The following is a 22423-nucleotide window of genomic DNA, read 5'->3' as shown; positions in this document are numbered from 1 at the left end:
TGCGTGATCCTGCAGCGCGGTAACCAACTATACCTTCTTGATATTGTCATTAGTAATTTGTTGCGCTATCCACACAGCATTCACAACAAACCAGAATTGCTCTATATATTCACTTCCTATACATTTGAAAATTGGCAGCTTCATGGTGTTCACCATGTTGAATGGTGGGGGTGGAGGTGGAGGTGTAGGCGAAGGTGTATGCGGTGGAGGTGGAGATGGAGGCGAAGTGGATGGATGATTTATTTGAGGAAACCCTTGAGTTATTAGCTGAATAGCGCTTTGCGGCAGAGTTCATTTCGCCCCTTAGTCATCACTTAAAGGAGGTCCAATCAATGGACTATACTCTGGTCCTGATCCTTCACAATTTCTAAAGAGTCGTCCACTTTGCGTAGCTCCGAACATCAAGGTATTGGCATCACCAGTTTTTCACACAACATCATTTTAATCCAAGTATTCAAATATCTTAAATACTTACCTCAAGGTCCTTTGAAAAATATCTGCTTTTCTTCGTTGTCGCTGACTGAGGTATCAACTGTGAATTTTGTAACAAATCCTCCTATAATTCAATCAAGCCAGTGATCAACAGCTCGTGCGATCTTGTTTTCAGAGGTTTCTAGCTGTCGCACTAGTTTTGGAGTCCACACTACAGGATTATTGAGCTTCCACCTTCCTCGATTATTAATCAATTTAGCCAACCACTCATACAGTTCAATGGGAAAGGTGCAGAAGAAGATCTTGTGTATCTCTGTTTACAGATACCTATTCAACCATTGTTCCTTTGACAGGCATGAATTCCTATTTTCTTGCACTGCAAACTCATGAATCTTTCGATCCAACCACTTTTCAATTTCCTTCTTGGTTGGATTCCAGTGATGCAACATCACACATCTCTTTCAAGCAGATCTCAGTCCTGACAACGGAACCATTTTTTGGCTTAGGGGGTCCTGACCTATGTTCAAAGTTAGTTGCGCCAACCAAAAAATCCCTACACTACTAGCCCTTTCGGCAACAACCCACGTAGCATAGGTTGCAGTCTCACCTGAAGCAGTATGGGGGGATGCAAGAACCAATTTTTGTATCCAAAGACTAGTGTGATGTCTTTTTGTGCCTCAGATCTACCTTCACGTGGATTGATACACTTCTAAGGCTCACTGCTGCAACTCTGTCAAAATGGTCTTTAGACCTCTGCGAAGGTATACGATTGGTCTTTAGACCTCTGCGAAGGTCTACGATTGGTCTTTGCAGACCTTTAACAGTGAATTTATCTACTTACACGCATCATAAAGCGGTCCTAAATTAGGGTTCGTGCAAATATACTTAAGTTATTCGTAAACATCCGAGAATGCATCAGAGTCTTCGCGGAAACACATAAACATGCATTGTGTACATCATTAACACTTATTCAATAGAATCGCGCAACATTCAACCATTATTTCATAAAACACATCATTCATTGAAAATATATAATATTAACAACAATAAACAGAAACACACAATAATTCTTTGGAAACTGTCTTTATTTATCTTCAATTCAGGATTATAGACTCAAAACTACCTTGTGCACTCAGCTGTAGGGGTCCACGCACTCAGTTGCGGACTCTACCTAGGCATTTGTGCACTCAGCTGTAGGGCCTTTCTTCTCCTACCTGACCCACTTCTATGCGCTATCACTTCTCTTCTATTGACCCATTGATTATCATTACATCAAAGACATCTCTTAGACCTTCTAGGACACACCTATTTATAGCCTTTTTCATACAATGCCATGGTCTGCAGACCATGGGTGGATCTCAAAACCGACTCATACTGTACATAAAACAAGGGGCTAATCCCCTTTGACTCTTAATCATCTATACGCTCTGCATCCACAAACCATGGAGACTTTACATTAATTACAAAAATGTGTCAAAACTTGGATTATCTTAACCCCAAAACTGACCCAAGGGGCCCCCCATCCCAACAGTTGCAGGTATGTGGACCATTTCTGATGGTGATCATTCTAAAACTTCCCTTGTGTCTATATGAACTACAAGGGTTGGTGGTCTGTGTGGATGATTGTTTCCTTCCCCATAATGTAATGCTTCCATTGACAGCAGGCCTACATAATGGAAAACATTTCTTTGTCATAGGGGCGATACTTTCGGACTATGTCTGAAAGTGTCTCACTATGGTAATCCATTGGATCCCTTTGTTGAGTAAGAACTGCACCAATAGCATAATCGAAGTCATCTGTCTCAATCTCAAATGGTTGTTGCAGGTCTAGTAATGTGAGCACTATTGCAGAGCATAGGCGATGCTTCAACTCAGCAAAACACTTTATGTTGGGTTTCGAACCAAAATAAATTTGATTTCTCTCCGCCCTTGGTGACTTGACTTAAAGTCCAAGTGATATGAGAGAACCCCAACATGAAGCTGTAGTAGAAATTGCCAAGACGAAGAAAGTTGTAGAGCTCTAATAGAGGGGTATGGATTGGCCAATCCCGAATGACTTATATTTTTGCTAGGTCCACATGCACACCCTACTCATCAATGTTGTACCCCAGATATTGAACCTGGGTCATGTCAAAAGTGAATTTCTCCAAATTGGCAAACAACTTGTGTTCTCGCAGGGTTTGGAGGACCTGTCGAATATGGTGGAGGTGCTCTTTCAAACCCTGGTTAAAGATCAATATGTCATCTAAATACACCACCACAAATACATTGGTGAAGGGTCGCGAGATGTTGTCCATCAATCTCATGAAGTTTGTGAGGACATTCGTCAACCCAAAAGCCATGACCAACCATTCGAAAAGGCCCTCCTTGGATTAAAAGGTAGTCTTCCACACATCAGAGGATTTGATAGGCACCTGGTGATAACTGGACTTCAAATCGATCTTGCTGAAATATTTAGCCCCCTTGAGCTGGTCTAGAAGGTCATCAATATGTGGGATTGGGTACCTATTATGTACAGTGATCTTGTTCAGTGCCCTATAGTTAATATAGAGTCTCAAGGTCCTATCATTCTTTTGTACCAATACAATCAAGCTCCCACAAGGTGATGAGCTTGCCCTGATGTGCACTTTCTGAAAAAACTTTTGAATCTGCCTCTTGATCTCATCGTTCTCCACAACTGAGCATCGATAGATCGGTCCATTGGGTAGTGATGCGCATAGGGTCAAATCGATGGAGTGCTTCACCTGATGGTGCAGTGACACCCCCGTAGGTGAGGAGAAAATGTCCCTGTACTCCTCCATGACCTTGTTTATCTGATGTTGTTGTGCGAAGGAGCCCTGTCTCAAAGTCATGGCCACAATATTCTTCTTTCCCAAAGGGTATATAAAGAAAATAAATTTCTTGGTCTGTGAAATGATCTTACTGCATTATTTTGCAGTTATCAAAGAGATGGTGGTAGACGAGGCTACCTCTGGTATCTTGTATAACTAATTGCCCAAAGTAATAATCACAGAGCGAGGTCGAGACTCATATACAGCATGCCTCTTCCAAAAGTATGGTTGTCCTAATAATACATCACAAACATCAAGAGGGGTAACATCACATAGTACCTCATCCTTGAAGGGCTTGATGTTGTAGGGAAGGCGGCATTGTTGGTTGATGAAGAGATCTCGTCCTTGGTGAAGCCACCCAATGGTGTACGGTTGTCGATGTGTTGTAGTTGGTAGGCCCAGCTGCTTCACATCCTCTATTGACTTGAGTTTCTTTTGGCTCCCACTATCGACAATCAACTACAGCGGAGAACCCTTCACCCACATCTATGAGTGGAAGAGGCGTTCCCCCTCCTCTAGATCTTCAGGCTCACTCTTCTAGATCTTGGTGGTGGCCATGGCAGCACTAAGATCCACATCAATGATCTGCTTCCCTTTTTCATTCCCCTTTTTGGGTTCTGACTCAGAGTCGGAACATGATTCTGATTCAGAAGCCTTCATCTCAACCACCAGTGACTACTTGGCCTGACACTCACTCGTGTTATGAGTGGAGATCTTATGGAACTCACACCATTTTCTCATGTCCTTCTTTGTCTCCGTGGTGTTGTTCTTTACTTGCGGCTTTGGCGGGTTGTCTTGGGGAACCCCGCTCTGGCTTTGTCCTTTGCTCTACAATTTTGGGGCACCTTTCCCTTGCTTCAGATTCGCATATCCAAAGTCTCGCTTCTTTTGTTTAAACTTCTACTCAATATTGACAGTGTATCAGTATGTTGTGTCGAGCAAGGAGATGTCTAGGAACTCCATCTCATCCTGGATGTACCTGTGTGGGCAGTCGCAGTACTTGAGTACCAAATGTCGCTCAGAATCCTTGATACCCAACTTCATGCGAAACATATTAAAAACATTGGTAAACTTCAGCACGTCTTGGTCAAAGAGGATCCCTTGAATTTTTTCCTGTTCTTCATTTACCTCTTGAAATATGTACACATAGATCACAAATATCTGCAAATGGTAACTGAGAAATATCTCCTTTTCCCATTAGATTGAGAAGATCAATCCACTCAGCTTTAATGGATTTAAGTAAGAGAGCTTTCAAAGTTTCCTCATCTAGATTATTCATTTTTTCCATTTTGATATTATAAACAAATCTTTCGACAAATTCTTCAAGATTCTCATCTTCTTTTTATACCATTTTGAAGACTACATCTTTGATGCTATGAGGAATACAATAATCCTTATATTTCTCTAAGAATGCATCTTTCATTTGTGCCCATGTCCTTATAGAATTTGTTTCTAAACTCATAAACCACTTTAATGTTGCATCCTTTAAGGTGGTAGGGAACAATTTTAGTTTTTGAGCATCATGCAAATAATCATATGATCTACATAATACTTCAAATTCAAAGAGAAATGTCTCTGGGTCTTCACTTATTATTCCATGAAAACTGGGGAGAATAGAAGGCGAGATGCTTTTCATTGTTAATTTTGTATCTTCATCAAGGATAGGGAATCCAAAAGCTTCTGGATCTCCTCTTCCTCTACCTCTTCTACCTCCTCTTCCACCTCCTTTGTTTCCTCCTCCTCCTTATACAATCCTATGTTGTTCACCATTGACATTGTGTAATTCTCCTTCTCCTTCTTCAGCCATGATGGATTCCTCAGAAGAGATATCTGGTTCTACAACAAGATTATCTAGTTTTTCTTCTAATTGTTCTGGTTCCTCTATCAATGGTTTGAAGTAAGTTTCTTCCTCTTCTTCTTCAGAAGGAACTTCCAATTCTTGAGCTAAAATTTGTTCCCTAGTTGAAGATAGGAAAACTATTCCAGTTGTTGGAGATGTAGGATCTACTTCTATCACAGCCTCTGTTGATGAAGTTGGTGAACCTTTAGATTGGATTTCAGATCTTAAGACTTCAGGAAGTCTATATTGGCCTGCTATGGATGGAATTCGAGTTTGTGTGGGTGGTGTGGCACTACAAGGTCATGGTGGAGTGATTGATGATGTAGGAATTAAGCTTCTTCCTCTACCTACAAACCTACCTCTAGAGTTTCTTTCCTTATGCATGTCATTTTTTATTTGATTTATTTTTTTTAAAGGCTTCTATTTACACTTCCCTGGGAATGGCGCCAAAATGTTTGGTCAATTTAATGTTCTTAAATTGCAAGCATAAATTATCGACCGGAATTGGTAAACTTAGGAAGTGTAGGTGCACTATATATGCTATAAGCCTATTCTTGTGTTTAGTAAGATGATGGTTATGTTTGTTTTGAGATTTTCATTGTTATGTGGATTTTTATTAGAGTTAGATCTCTACAAATTAATACTTGAAAGTTAAGCTATTGTTAGGTTAGTCCACTGGATCATATTAATTTGAGTATTATTTTAAAATGTCTTATGTTATTTGTCCTAAAATTATGAATCTATATAAACACATTGCTGCTATGAAACAAAGTATTGGAATTCAAACAAAATCTTGTTTACAAAATATATATATACAAATTATGATCTTAAAGAGCATGAAAGAAATCTCTTATTACAAACTGTAGAGTGATACAAATTCTAATTCTAAAAAGCATGAAAAGACTAAATGTATTGAAGAAAAAAAAATTGATGGGATAAACTATTAAACGACTATAATAATAAATGAAATGGTAAACAAAATAATTGAGTTATACGAAATAATGAAAATAGCGAAGTAAGGAAACTAAACTAGAATGCAGTGATAACAGAAATCAATTAATTGAAAACAATCATAAAGCAACGAAATGAAATAAAACTAAAACCCTTGATTGTCTGCAAGGGCCCTCCACATCCAGTAGTTATAATTCACACTCACATATGCATCGAATCACAGAAAAGTAACTTCAAATTAATACAAACAAAGTTATGTTTCACAATTCTTTGGAAATTAACTATTACGTCCCCCTTGATATCGTTTATAGAGGATACATATTTATGTAAAATGTGTGCTCAACAGTTTGATACTTCTACGCGTACAGGTTTGTTGTTCAATCCTAATTCAAATATGAAATTAGACAAGAAAAGTGTTATTTCGTCAAATTGCTATTTGGAAAGCAAATCGAGAAAACGTGATGCACCCAGACTTTTGCTGCTGCGTGTTGATCCATGCCTTTGACTGCGCCACTATGTGATTTCTTAGGTGAATTGGCTAGAGTGAAAAGGAGGAGATACATGAGGGGATCGATCCTCAACTACCCATATGCTTAGTTGCTTCATTAGTGTACCAAAACCTCACAAACCATGGAGGTAGCTGGAGATTTATAAAATAGCTGCAGAATCATGTTAATTCTATAGCTGATGCAATATTTAACATAACAATAAGGAACATTAACGAATATGAAAAATAATACATGTAAGATTTTTTACCTTATCAAAATCTATGATTTACTGCCTTTATTGAGTTGATAGTGATGATGAAAAAGGGAAAAATGGAGGAAAAAGGGTGTCAAAACAAAATAGTTATGGAACTCTATAGTCATGATTTCCTCTAAAGTCCTATTAGTTGATTCTACTTGACCAGTAGCTTGTGGATGATAATCAATGGACTTATAATGCTTGATTTTGTACTTTTTCACTATATCCTCTACAGATTTACCTCTAAATTGTACACCCTGGTTAGTGACAATTTATTTAGGGACTCCAAATCTTACAAAAAATGTCCTCAAAAATAAAATTGACTAATGATTGTTTTGTAGCTATTTCCAGTGCTTTTGCTTGTACCCACATAGTGACATAATTATTATATACTAGGATATACCCTTTTCCTCTTGATTTTGGGTTAATATGACCTATGAAATCTAGAGCCCATTTTTCCAAAAGCTTATGAGAACATGTGGTTATAAGGGAATTTCATTAGAGGCTATTGATCAACCCATCCACTAACAACTATCACAAATATTTACAGATTTCTTAGTGTCCTTAAAAATGGATGGCTAGTAATATCCTTGATGAAGTATTTTTTGGTTTGTTCTCTTATCTACAAAATGTCCACCACAAGGTTCATCATGACAAGCTTTTAAAATTTTCAAAATTCATCTTCTCTTACACTTATTCTAATTACAAATTTAGGTCTTGTGTAGAAAAGATATCCATTAATCCATGAATATCTATAGATTTGTTTCATTATCATTTTCTTTTCTTTTGATGTGAAGTGGGTGGTAAATTTCCCGAAGATAAATCATTTTATATGTCAACAAACCATGGAGTTTTATTTGATGTAGCAAACAAATGTTCATATGGAAAAGTATCAAAAACTGGAACAATATCACTAGGATAATTAAGGCACAAGAGAAAGTTTGCCACTTGATTTTCTCTTCCAGGTCGATCTATGATATTGATATTAAATTCATGTAACAACAATAACCATCATGTTATTCTACCATTAGTAATAGGTCTACTCATCAAGTAATTAATGGAAGAATAGTATGTATGTATAAAGACCTTGTAACTAATGATATAATGTCGAAATCCATTGATGGAATGCACAACTTCCAAAATATCTTTCTCAGTCATAGTATAATTAAGTTTAGCAGGGGATGTATTTTTACGAATTCAATCTATAACATAGGTCTTAAGAATATCCTTTTGACCTAATATTGCTCCTACTATAGTGTTAGGTACATTTGTAGATATATGAAATGGTAAATACCAATTAGGACCTTTAAGTCCAGACGTTATAAACAATTTTTATTTAAGTTTCTCAAAGGCAAATTGGCAATTAGCATTCTAATAGAATCTAACATCTTTAGTAAGTAACTTAAACAATGCGAGGGTTACTTTACTATAATGTTATAGAAATTAACGATAATAGCTTGTATATCTTAGGAAACTTCTCACATAGTCGATTTGATCATATTGGAAATTTAACAATGACTTCAAATTTAGTTGGATCTATTGTTATCCTTGCTACCAATAGATACATGATGTCCCATTACAATCTCTTCCATAAACAAATATAACATTTCTCATTGCTAAGAACTAAGTTGTTTTATATACATCTTATCATATTTTTTTCTAAGTTAATCAAAGCTTCATCAAAAGAATTTCCATATACCGAAAAGTCATCCATGTATACTTCTACACATTTATCATATCAGCAAAGATAACTAAGACTACCCTTTGAAATTTAGTCAATGCATTGCACAAACCAAAGGGTAAGACCTTATAAGCATATGTCCCATTGGGACATGTCAAAGTTGTTTTGTCTTTATCTTCTAGAGCTACCTTGATTTGATTGTAGCCACTAAATCCATCAAGGAAAGAGAAATATTTTTTCTCGACTAATGTATCTAGAATTTGATCAATAAATGGTAGGGAAAATTATTGTTTTAAAATTTCTTTGTTTAATTCTCTATATTCTACACAGATTTTCCCTTTACCATTTTTCATAGTAACCACAACTAAAGAAGAGACCCACTGACAATCAGGGATGGGATAGATAAAATCTACTTTTAGTAGTTTTTCAAGTTCTTCTCTCACTATTTCCTTTAGCATTAGATTCATTCTTCATTGTGGTTGTCTTATAGATCTAACATTTTCTTTTGTATATATATGATTTATGCATGTATCTAGGTGGATTCCTTGCATATTAGTATGGTCCCAGGCGAATGGTTTAGAATATTTTCTTATTAAATGATTTAATTGATCCTCTTGAGATGCTTTTGAATTATCATTGATATTTAAATACTTTCTAGGACAAATATAAATAATCTTACTATGAGAATTTGTTATTGAATTCACAAGAAAAGTGTTGAAAGAAATATTACAAGGAATTCATCATATAATTTTCCTAAAAACTTTGTTCTAAAATATTAGCTGTAGCAATGTACTAAGTTGGTTCTAATTGTCCTTGCAATATCTAGAATAGAGATGAAATCATTAAGTAAATTCTCGTTTAATTCTTTCTGAAAATCAATATCTTGAGAAATAGATAAAAGAAATTGAATTATTTCTTCCTCTGGATATGTTTCTTTAGGCCAAGACATTTGTTCTAATTCGCTTAAAGATTTAGCAAGAGGATAAATTGTGACTTGTTTGCTTTCATTAGCTCTTGAGGTTGTTGTATTTTCTTATCTACAAATAATAAATGCATCAACTATAACTAGTCATGGTCTTCCAAGAATTAGGGTTTGTCCACCTAAATTATATTTAGGTCAAATAATTAAGAAATCTACTAGATATTCCCATGAATCTAGGAAGACCATTATATCTTTAATTGCACCTTCTAGTTTAACTTTTGATCTATCCGTTATTTCTAAAATTTCTAGGTGTTCATCGAAGATTACATATATTCATAGTTTTCATTGTTTCCATTGGCATAACATTAATAAATACTCCTAAGTAAATTAGAGTGTTTAGAACTAAAATGTTGTTGATAGTAATCGTTACTTGTGGTATATCATTATCAACATATTTTTTAGTTTCAATTCTAGTTGACATTAAGCTAACTAAATTCCAATAACATGAATTGTGAGTGGATCCTTTATTTTCTATTGGATTTCTTCAAACACAATTCCCTTGTTGTTTTTGCATAAATTTGTATGTCTTTGATTGCTTGCAATAAAGGAATACAAATATTTTCAATTAATTTATAAAATCATACTCAAGAGGAGCCACTGGATTTTCCAAAATCAACCTCTACATATAGGGAGGTGTTTTGGATGTTTGTGATTTTTCTTGTTGAGTTTTAGTGCTCTTGTATGTATCTATTGTGTCAATTCTATTAAGCATTTCTTCTTCTTCTTCCACAATTATAGGAGATTCCTTTTGAATTACTTTATTTGATTTGAAGTGTATGTCATGAATAGAAACAATTAAATCTACAGGAGTAGTTTCTTCTTGAATGTTATATACATATTTCTCCACTTTCTAGTTGGATTTGTCATTGGTTTCCTGCTAGTAGTTGAGTTAGTCTTGGTGGCGGTTGATTAGATGGAAATTGAAATTATTGTGGCTAGGTTATTGGCAATGGAAGAACAAGATATGATTGTTGATTTTATTGGGGATATTATACAAATGGTGTTTGTGGACATTCTTTCGGATATGGTCGATACAATCATCGAGGGTTGTAGAGCGGTTGGATTCCATAGGTATATCCTCTTCGACCTTATTGAAAAGGGTTTTGGTTTTGCTAAGGAGGTTATACTTGCCAAGGGATAAGAGTATTCGTAGTGTTCTATGTAGGATTGATTACAATACTAAGGAAATTACTTAGTATAGCCTTGAAACATACATGTTTCTCTAGGTTTCCATGGTCTTCTTGGTGCAACATAGTACAAAGATTATATTGCTTATGCTTCTCTTTTGTAGGCTGCTTTTAGGTTCAGCAAGGTTGGAAAATTTTCAATCGCATGCATATCTACACAAATTCCACAAAGTTAAATATTTTCTAATGGACATTTCCTCAATGGATGTTTCTTCCTACATGTACGACGAAATATGGACAATATTTCATTTTACTCTTCCTACTCTTCTTAGCTTTTAATATATCTACTTTTGAACCAAAAGTACTTAAGAGATCATTTTTGAAAATTTCAAGTAAATTTCCTACTTTTTCTCTAGTAGCACTAGCTAAAACTGATTTATTGATTTTAGTCAAACTCCCCCTTTGATTGTTTCCAACTTTCGCTCTTCCTCTGGAATAGTTCCTGCACAACTCACATAATCTTTCATAAGGTAAATAAGAGGTATCACCTACTCCCATAAGATTTAGTACATCAAAATATTCATCCTTAATTCCTTTTAAGAAATTTGTGTGGACGGTATCTAGGATTAGTGCACTTTGTTGATATTTTTTAAGGCTATAAGAAAATATTTACAAGTAATATACGAGACTCTCATATCTTATTGGGGCATCCTAAAGATATCCTCCTTAGAGTCTCTAGGTTTGCAATATGGTTGATACTTATTAAAGAAATTTTTTCTCATATCATTTTGATACATAATAGTGTCTTCTCCCAAACCCATGAAACCTTTTAATGCAACTCATTTTAAGGTAGTTGGAGATAGACAACATTTTTGTGCCTCATTACTATATCCATAAGTATGGCACAAAATATCAAACTCAAAAAGGAATGCATCAAGATCTTCAGTGGTCATACCATAAAAATTAGGAAGTCCATATGGAGGAATGTTTCATTTTTACCTCAATACCAAGGAGTGTCGATTCATCTAGAATGGGAAATCTAAAAATGATTTCAGTCTCCGGTTCTTTTTCTTGTCCTCTATATCCTTTTCCTCTCTCCGTTCTTCTTCCAATTCCAACATTTGATCCTCTTTCATCTTGTTCTACTTTAGCTTGCATTCTCTTTCTATTTTTAATGCCATTTCTCTTGTTTCTCTCTCTCTTTATCATGCAATTGTAGCATCTAATGTAAGATATTGTTCCTCATGATCTATCATATCTTCTTCCCAAAGGACCCAAAATTCTTTAGTTTAGTCTTGAGGGTTACTTTTGTTGTCCCACTAGATGAACTTATTTGAATTTGTTATTATCTTGATGTCTCTTCAACAAATGAAGGTTCTTTAGTGGATGTTTCAAGGTGTAGTTTCCCTTCTCTTGATGTTTCTTCAACCAACAAACATTATTGAATAAGTGGTGTTGAATGTAGTTATCCTTGTATTGATGTTTCTTCCACAAGAGTGAATTTTCCTTGCACTTCTTTAAGACTTGAAGTCATATTAGTAGTGGGGGAGTTTGATTCTTCAACTTCATTATCTTTTCTAATTTCTACAAATTGACCTCTATGATTTCTAGGCCTAATTAATCTATTCATATAAACATGACAAGGGCTTGTGAAAAGTCACTATAGTGAATGTGCAGATTCTTACCACTTTTCGTCCTCCTTATACTAAATATTTATATTGCAAATGAAATACACAAATTTATGAAAATTTTGTAGATATAAATCTAACTCATTGATGTGCTTCCCCAGCAAGGATGCCAAAAATGTTTGTCTAATTTATTAGCATAGATTAGGACATGATATTTTATTCAATCCTAGAGTTCATAAGCTTTAAAGCACACTACTATATGTAGAGAATTAGGCTTAGATTCACTGTCACTTTAAACAATTAAAAAGTACTTAGGACATATATTCAAAGAAAGTTAAAACTAGGTTGTTAAATTTAACTAGAAGGCTCTTTTAAATTGGGTTATAAAATGATGAAATAAAGAAAGCATGAAACAAGACTATAATATATCAATCCAAACTGCAAAAAGGAATTAATTTTACCAGCATAGACTACGTAATCTTACGACAATAAAATGTTAGGTTGGGAGGTGGAATATGGATTTCAATGGTGAAAATGAAAGCCCCAATAAATGGTTCTTCATTCACTAATGTAGTTTATTGGTTTAGCAAGAAATTTTATCACACTTCTTGAAATTAAAAGCAAGGCACACAACTCACTTAAAATCACCCGATTGATCATGTATTCATTTATGTATCACAGGTACAAAAACATGTTGTAGTGTCTTTGGCCTACTCCCTTAGGTAGCTTAATGACTTGTAACAGTACTCTAAAGACTCCTCAATCTTTACTCTAATTGTCATCAAGGTTAATTTTAAGTGTTAAAATAAAATAAAATCTTTAGAAGTGAAAGCAACACTTTGGTGCAACTTTGATCAAACATGAAATCATTAGGGTCTTTTTGAGTATATAGACATCTCCTAATATTTCACCTAGTCTTTCAATAAACTTGTTCTTCAAATGCATTGACTAAGCTATGGAAAAAAATCTAAATTGTTCATGAAAAACAATTAAACTACAATGATCAATGAAACAAACAAGCATGTGATTCAAACAAAGAATTATGAACAAATATAAGAAAAGCACAATAGTTATTGTATGAACAAGCTAATTAAAATTAGGTGAAAATAAAGACTTGCTTGCACGTTAAAGTGTAATTATAAAAGAAAAATGCATAGAGATATATACCAACATCTATAGCTATGAACAATAAGGAAAATAAATGCACAAGCTTAGATAATGGAAGCCCTCCACACCTTATCTTGTACACCAAAGGACTACCAGCTAATAAATCTCAAAAGGAATGCATGTATTGATGAAAATGAAGCTTAAAACAGAGCTTCATGAAGAAGTTTTTGAAGATGAAGATCACAATAGAAATCAAAAATTTTGAAAACTAATGATGATTTTCTTGCAAGCTTCACTAATTTTCCACTTATACATTAGAAAACATAACCAAATGTTGATAAATATCTTCTTGGCTAACCAAATGTTATTATGAGCATCCATTTGAGTGGTATTTGACCTCTTCCATGGCTAAAATCATGGAATAATCACGCATGCTCAGATCTAGGCAGATGTTCTTCGTAAATCTGCATTTTTACCTACAAAACAGTCACCTTGACCGTGCATTGATTGGGGTTTTATATGCATTTTCTTGCCAAAGAAGGAGAAAACTAACCATCTTCAGAATATGGGGAACAAAACCCATGTCCCCGATTTCGCCCAGTTAGCCTAAATATAGCTAAACAAATAAGCAATTACAAAAGCAAATTATTTGCTATAAAAATTTGGTAAGATTGGTTTACAATGCATAAAATTTTAGGAAATTTCAAAAATTAAAATAAATGATAAAATGCCTTCATATGTGTTCTATTAGTAAAAATAGGTGCAAAAAGTAGTAAAATTGGTGGAGGATAAGTTTATTTAGGTTTGGATATATTTTTTTAATGGGAAAAATATCATTGATATCGAGGACTGACACTGTTGTCAAAAAATATGAGTCACGATATCTAGGGATGGATTCCAAGAGCTAAAGAAAATAAAAAGAAATAATGATTTAATTAAACCCACACAAAGGAAGAATTGACAGAACTTTAAATAAATGTGAGCACATTTAGACCAATTTACGGGGACACTTTATGTAATATAGACATGGGTACTAGCTAGAAGTGGGCGAGGTTGTTCCAATTGTTTAAAGAGGAAACTTATCCAAAGATACCTCTCCTATCTAGGGAAGTAAACCCAAGCCCTAGTGTATACCAACAGATCAAGAAATTGAGTTTACAAAAAGTCACAAGTAGACCTACAGTATTCCCCCACACTAAGATTATTTCATGGTCGATTAGTTAAGAAAATATAGAGAATAGTCTAGTCATGGATAACTTTGAAAGAGTCATTTCCTCCTCCTAGCGCTTGGCTTAGGAATTTTTCTATCAATTCCCTCGATGCATTATTAATCTCATAGATGAGTGGATCATACAATTCTCCTTGAATAACACAATATCCTCAAGATTTGGTTGATCAATCCAACAACTTTCAAAACTAGGATATTGGGGGCATATCCTACAAAACACTTGAGTAAACCATACAAAACCATAGTAGCATTAATAAGAATATTACATGGTGAATAAGATTCAATACAGTTTAAAGAGCCATGGTGCCACTGATTCACCAAATCACTCAGACCAAAGAAATTTTGAATTGGGCTTCTATACTCTTCATGCGAATGGCTCAAGCCATTTCCAAATCCTTGCACGCAACCTTGGATATTCCACTAGTATTCTATATGTCCTTATATCTATTGGATAGTACACGTGTCACAAAATAATTTCTTGGGAATGGGATAGCAATGTGATCAAGGAAGATCTTCACTATCAATGAATTCAAGTCAAGTCAATTTATGTTGAAATTATTCGCACAATGGAAATCTCATAGAGATATTTCCATTATAGTTTGAATGAGGTCAAGAGGACTCTGGATGTGAAAGATATGGTTCCTATAAAGTTGAGACAAAATGGAAAAGAGATAAAATGACATGATTAAAATATTAATCTTAGATATTGTATTTAACATTTTTATTTTAATAGGAAACAAATATAAATGTGAGAATAATGTAGCATTGATGCAAAATCTATGTAATGTTGTAGTTTTCTATTCTCATGTAAAGTTGGGATCTTAGTGGAGAGTTGAGATTCTCATGGAGATGGTTGACATTTTCATGGGTGTGGTTGAAATATATCCTCAAACCAATCCCTTGAATGGTGCCAAATCCTAATTTCTGGGCCCTTTTGAAGATATCCTCTCCCTAATATCTTAAGGTATCTCTCCAATGAATAATTATTTAACCATTTTTGGAGAAGGAAGAATTGGTTTGGATTCATGATTCATTAATCACTTCAAATAAGAGAGCAAGCAAGTTAAAGGCTTGCTTGTAGATTAACTTGTCCTTTGTAAAGGAAAGAAAACAAGTTGTAGACCTACTTGTGAATCATCAACACTTCTTGTAAAGGAAACACCCTCTTTTGAAGGAGAATCAATAAATCTCATTCGTGGATTTAAGAAAAATAGTAGATTATCCCATGTGGATGAACTTCGTTATCAAATGGTTGAGTATTATCTTTGTTTACATTGTTTGTTTATGGTTCTTGAACATTTACTTTATGTGAATGTGGGAAATTGAGAAATTGTTTAAATTTATACAAACTATTAGTTTTACCATAAACAATTTAAAGAAATGATTTTGAATCACTAAGGAAACCCAACAAGGCAACAATCCATGTATTTTCTTAGATCCTTCAGGAAAACTAGTTCAAAAACCATTACAAAAATTTTAAACATTTTATAGCACCCATGTATAAGTTGACCTATCGAGTGTATAACACGGAAATTTATGAAAGAGATTGATGATATTGGTGATGAGTGTGCCATAAAGAGAGGGATAAACATAAGAATTTTTTGACCTATTAATGAATCTCTAACTACCACAATTTATCCCCAGTGATTTGGCTCTCTAAGAGGTAGCCTATTAAACATTTCTTAATGGAGTTGGTGTGTCACTCTCTTGAACAAGAAAACATTATACCCCCTTTGTCTTTCCATATAAGGAAATATGAGAGGTGTGGAGCCCATGCCCAGGTAATCTATATCCTATGAAGTCAATTTTCAACAATTAATTTTTAGACATATCATTTAAACATTTTTGCTCTCAACATCAAGTATGGTCAACTTACTTAGGGGACAAATCACATGGTTGATTGTGATTACAGTAAAAGATAAACTTTGGTTTAAAATTTTTAAAAGTAAAATAAAATGACTAAACAAGTTGAAATTTTATAACTACCAAGAAAGGAAGCCAAGAAGTCACCAGAAAGTTATGAACAAAAAATCTATAAAACATAATAGACTAGTTGTGTAAAGAGATTTTTATTGTTGATTCTCTGTAAACTCATTTTTCATATGTTAATGATAAGAATCCCTCAAGGTCAATGTTGGAGGAGGAGCATTAGTGTCCAGTACTGTGAATGCTAATAACTATATCTAATGTTTATGTTGGTACTAGGATCATTATAAGACTATACCTTTTTTTTGTTATAGACTCTTTTGCATGAAGAATATAGTTCTTTTTTTTGCTTTTTTGTGATGTTTTCTTTGCGGTGGTATATTTTGAGTTGTGAATAGCAATGAAACAACATAATATTTTTCATTCCATTCCTATTCATATGCATATGTTTATACCTTTTATTCAATAGCTTATTATTCCTAGAATAATAATACTAATATGCAACTAATCTCATACTTACTAGTTAAAATATTCTCCTAGCTAAGATAGGTAGAATAAGATGGAGTGTAATTTGAATTTGACGAAAATATGGAGCTTGTTGCAAAGCCTAGGTTTTTGAGTGTAGGTCATGGCCACGGTCTTTTGCCTACAAAAAAAATTGGGAAAGCAGAACTCTGGTGGATGACTAACGTAGCAGAACAAAGATTTCGAACTCGATTTGTTTTATGGAAAATAAGGGAGGAAAATTGTGGTACTCTATGTAATTATATGTTGGGTCCCTATAATACTAGTGATTACCCCATTACTATTGTAGTTATACCCCTTATTTATATTTTTGTGCCCCTATTACCCCCATATTGTTATTTCTGTGCCCCATAGAATCCCTCTATTGTTATTTTTGTGGCTTTATATTATTATTGTTAGGTTGGCTCGATTATATTGTGACTCCTTAGACTCCTATATATAGAAAGGAGGTTTTGTCATTTGTATCATCCAAGAATTGTTCATTTATGTAATGTAAAGGAGGTTGCCCCCTCAAAGAGGCTGAATTCTAAGGCGTTGATCTATCTTTTCTATCTTTTCTTGAGCTGGGTTCATAAGATTTGGTTTCAGAGCTTTGGATTCTAGGGTTTCGCTGCTCCAAACAGGTCATCATGGCATTTTCGCTATAACTTTTTTCTGTGACGTTTCAAAAGTCTCAAAAAAATCATTTGAGAAGAAATCGCATTGAACCTTGGGTCTGAATTTCAAAGCTTTTCGCGCAATATTTGCGGAGATATGATCTGAGGAAGTTGGTCTTTTTGCAGACTCCTGAATTACATTCAAAACAGGTGACCTAGGGAAAATCGTCATAACTTTCTCTCTGGGAATCAGATTGAAATTTTGTAAGAAGGTATAGAAAGAGAATGGACTGTAGTTTCTTGTGTATCATTTTCAGAACCAAAGATCGAAAATTGTACACGTGGCACTTCATACAAGTTCGCTCTTCTGGAAAGGTCTATAATCAGGTCATCTTGGGAGATTGTGCATAACTCTTTCTTGGAGAATCCAATTTGGATCAGACTGGTGGCATTGGAAAGAGGACACAGAGAGCTACTACAGATCACAAATTCAGAACTAGATGATTGGAAAGTACAGAGATACATCAGAGGCAATATCAAGCTCCTACAAAGTGAAAAAAGGTGTGTAGATTTTTTTAAATTTTTGCTTAAGCTTGGTTTGAAAATTTATTTTGAAGGAATTCAAAGGGCATAGTAGAGAATTATTATCGGTAACTGATGCCCCGAAGAAAGAAAATGCAAACACCTAGTAAGGAACCTGAAATCTCTAGCATGACTCATGAAGAAGAGGAAGAAATGCTACATGATATATCAAATATACAAGAACAAGTGCAACAAATGTCACGCTCACAAAAGTTAACAGAAGTTAAGATAAATGGCGTGGAAGCTAAGATGAATGGCATGGAAGCTAAGATGGACAATTTGAAGATAGATTTGAACACAAATTTGAAGACAGGCATGGCAGATTTGAAGATAGATTTGACAAATTTTCTACAAGAAATACTTACTAATGGTGAAAAGGTAGTAAAGGAAACTCATGATGAGAACAAAAGAAATGTTAATCATGATTCCATAGATGCTAATGTTGGATCGAAGAATCACCATATTCCAAAAATCGATATGAGGAAGTTTGATGGCAAGGATCCTGCCACATGGATATTACAGATGGAGCAATTCTTCGATCTCAATAATGTGCAAAACACACAAAAGGTACGTATGGCAACTGTATATTTGGAACCAAATCAGTTTGTATGGTATCAATGGCTTTGTTCTCGTAAACAATTTATCACTTGGGCAATTTTTACGGAAGAATTGATAGCACATTATGAGGATACAAAAAGCAACACTTTTTTTAGCCAATTGATAAGTCTCAAACAAAAGGGTTCAATAATGGAGCACATTGAGGAGTTCCAAAAATTGAACATAAGGGTAAAAGATATTCCAGAGGAGCATAGGATTGATGTGTTCATAGGGTCTTTAAAGGATAATATCCAACATGATGTTCGCCTTTGGGAACCTGATTCATTAGAGAAGGCATTCAGGTTAGCAAGAAAAATGGAAAGCAAAATTATGGCAACTAGGAAGCATACCACTCACAACTATAAAGACGGAAGTGTTGTTGCCCCTAGTCTTCCACAACCTACAAGGTTGACACCACAACAATTGGAAGAAAAAAGAGCAAAAGGGCTTTGTTACAATTGTGATAGCAAATACACAAAAGGTCATAAGTGTGCTGAGAAGAAATTATTCTACATAGATTGTGAAGAGGAAGAAGAAAAGGAGCAAGAAAGGTCAAAAGAAGAGGATATACTCCAGGAACAAAGCCTAGATGAAGAACAAATAAATCCGACCATATCTTGTAATGCATTGGCGGGAATTACCACTCCTCAAACCATCAAGATAGAAGGACAAATCAAGAAGAAAAAGGTAATAGTGTTGATTGATTCAGGAAGCACCCACAATTTTATTCATTGTAGGGTAGCAAAAGAATTGAATTGCTTCCTATATCCAGCACCAGAGTGTCAAGTGATGATTGCAAATGGAGGAACAATAAATTTCTCTGGAAAGTGCCATAATATCAAGCTATCCATGGGAGAATATGTATTGACTAGCCCAATGCTTTCCATTCCAATGGGAGGTGTTGATGTTGTACTAGGAGTCCAATGGCTACAATCCTTGGGTACAATAGCTTTTAATTTTCAAGAACTTTTCATCAAATTTTCTACGGAAGGAAAGGAAGTTGAATTAAGGGGTATTGCAGGGAAACCAGGAAAGATAATCAGCTCTAATGGCATGACAAAGCTTCTAAAAAAGGAGCAAAGAGGTGTAATTGCACAATTATGTTCGCTAGATGTTTCCACATTGGAATCATCTATTTCTCCAGATCTCCAAAAAGTCCTGGACAATCATTCCAAGGTATTTGAGACTCCCAAAGGTCTCCCACCTATGCGTGATCATGATCATGCTATTCATCTGATTCCAGGAAGTGTTCCTCCAAACATCAGGCCGTACAGATATCCCTATGTCCAAAAAAGTGAAATTGAACGTATGGTTGCAGAAATGCTAGAGGCTGGTATAATTCAACCGAGTCAAAGTTCTTTCTCAGCTCCAGTAGTATTGGTGCACAAGAAGGATGGATCATGGCGCATGTGTCCGGATTATAGGGAGCTCAACAAGCTCACTATTAAAGATAAGTTCCCCATTCCTGTCATTGATGAATTACTGGATGAATTGCATGGATCAATTTACTTCACCAAGTTGGATCTTCGTTCGGGATATCATCAAATCAGAATGAAGATTGAAGACATTCCGAAAACGGCATTTAGAACTCATGAGGGTCATTATGAATTTTTGGTCATGCCTTTTGGCCTTACCAATGCACCTTCAACATTTCAAGGTTTGATGAATTCAATTTTCAAACCATTCCTTAGAAAATTTGTGTTAGTATTTTTTGATGATATACTAATCTACAGCAAGTCTTGGAAGGATCATGTTGAACATGTTGACAGGGTGCTACAACTATTGGAGGAGAAACAATTATATGCAAAAAGATCCAAATGTTTCTTTGGAGTCCAGGAGGTGGAATATTTGGGTCATATTGTATCTCATGAAGGAGTTAAGGTAGACCCTAGCAAAATTAAAGCCATTAAGGAATGGAAAATCCCCACATCCATAAAGCATCTGCGAGGATTTCTTGGGTTGACAGGGTATTATCGCAAGTTTGTTAAGAATTATGGGAGAATAGCAGCACCTCTAACAACATTATTGAAGAAAGATTCATTTTCATGGACTCCGAAAGCAACAAAGGCCTTTGAACATCTTAAAGAGGCAATGTGCCAAGCACCGGTCTTAGCTACACCAGACTTCACAAAAACCTTTATTGTGGAATGTGATGCTTCAGGAAATGGAATTGGTGTTGTTCTAATGCAAGATGAAAGACCCATTGCTTTTGAAAGTCGTCCAATCAAGGGAAAGTTTTTAAGCAAAGCTATTTATGAGAAGGAAATGTTGGCAATACTCCATGCACTTAAGAAATGGCGACCCTACCTAATGGGAAGACACTTCAAGGTAAAAACGGATCATGATAGCCTTAAATACTTTTTAGAACAAAGATTATCCTCTGAAGAGCAACAAAAGTGGGTCACAAAGATGTTGGGTTATGACTTTGAAATCATCTACAAAAAAGGGAAGCAAAATGTGGTGGCAGATGCACTCTCAAGAAAGGATGAGGATGTGGAAGCATTGTTGTGTGCCATTTCTATTATCCAACCAGATTGGATAAACGAAGCAAGGGAGGAATGGAAGAATGACGAAGAAGTGTGGGCACTTATTCGAAAGCTACAACAAGATTCCAGTACTTCTGATACATTTAGCTGGCAAAATGATTCGTTATGGTACAAAGATCGCTTATACCTCTGTAAGAATTCCCAGCTAAAACAAAAGATTCTTATGGAATTGCACACTTCTCCCTTAGGAGGGCACTCAGGATTTTTAAAAACTTACCACAGGGTTAAGAAGGAATTTTTTTGGGATGGCCTTAAATCAGATATTCAAAAGTTTGTGGCGGAATGTTTGGTTTGCCAACAAAATAAAGTTGAAACAATTAAGACACCGGGTCTATTACAACCTTTATCCATTCCAAGCCAACGTTGGGAGGAGGTTTCAATGGATTTTATCACAGGTTTACCCAAGTCTGAGGGAAAGAGTGTCATCATGGTGGTAGTTGACAGACTTACCAAGTATGCACACTTTTGTGCATTATCACATCCATTTAAAGCCAGTACAGTTTCTACTGCATTTATGGAAACAATTCAAAAGCTACATGGAAACCCAAAGATTATTGTAAGTGACAGAGATCCCATTTTCACTGGAAATTTTTGGACAGAATTATTTTCTTGTCTTGGTACTCAGTTAGCTCATAGCTCATCTTATCATCCTCAATCTGATGGGAAAACTGAGATAGTAAACAAATGTTTGGAAGGATATCTTCGTTGCTTTGTATCTGATAAACAGACACAATGGGTCAAATGGTTGCCTCTGGCTGAATGGTGGTATAACACTTCCTTCCATACAGCAACAAAAATGACCCCATTTATGGCACTTTATGGGTATCAACCACCATCCATCACATCATATTTAAGAGAAAATTCTAAGGTTCAGGCAGTGGAACATCACATCGAACATCAACAACAAGTCCTCCAACTCTTAAAGGATAACCTCGTGTTGGCACAAAATAGAATGAAACAACAGGCAGATCAACATCGCAGTGAAAGAAGTTTTGATGTAGGTGATTGGGTATTCCTACGGCTACAACCATATAAGCAAATGTCCCTAAAGCAAGCTAAGAAGGATAATAAATTATCACCAAAGTATTATGGTCCGTACA

Source organism: Pinus tabuliformis, chromosome J (genome assembly GCF_031772625.1).
Source record: "Pinus tabuliformis cultivar Carrire ecotype Pingquan chromosome J, CPIR1, whole genome shotgun sequence".
Lineage (NCBI taxonomy): Eukaryota > Viridiplantae > Streptophyta > Pinopsida > Pinales > Pinaceae > Pinus > Pinus tabuliformis.
This window is presented reverse-complemented; position numbering follows the sequence as displayed.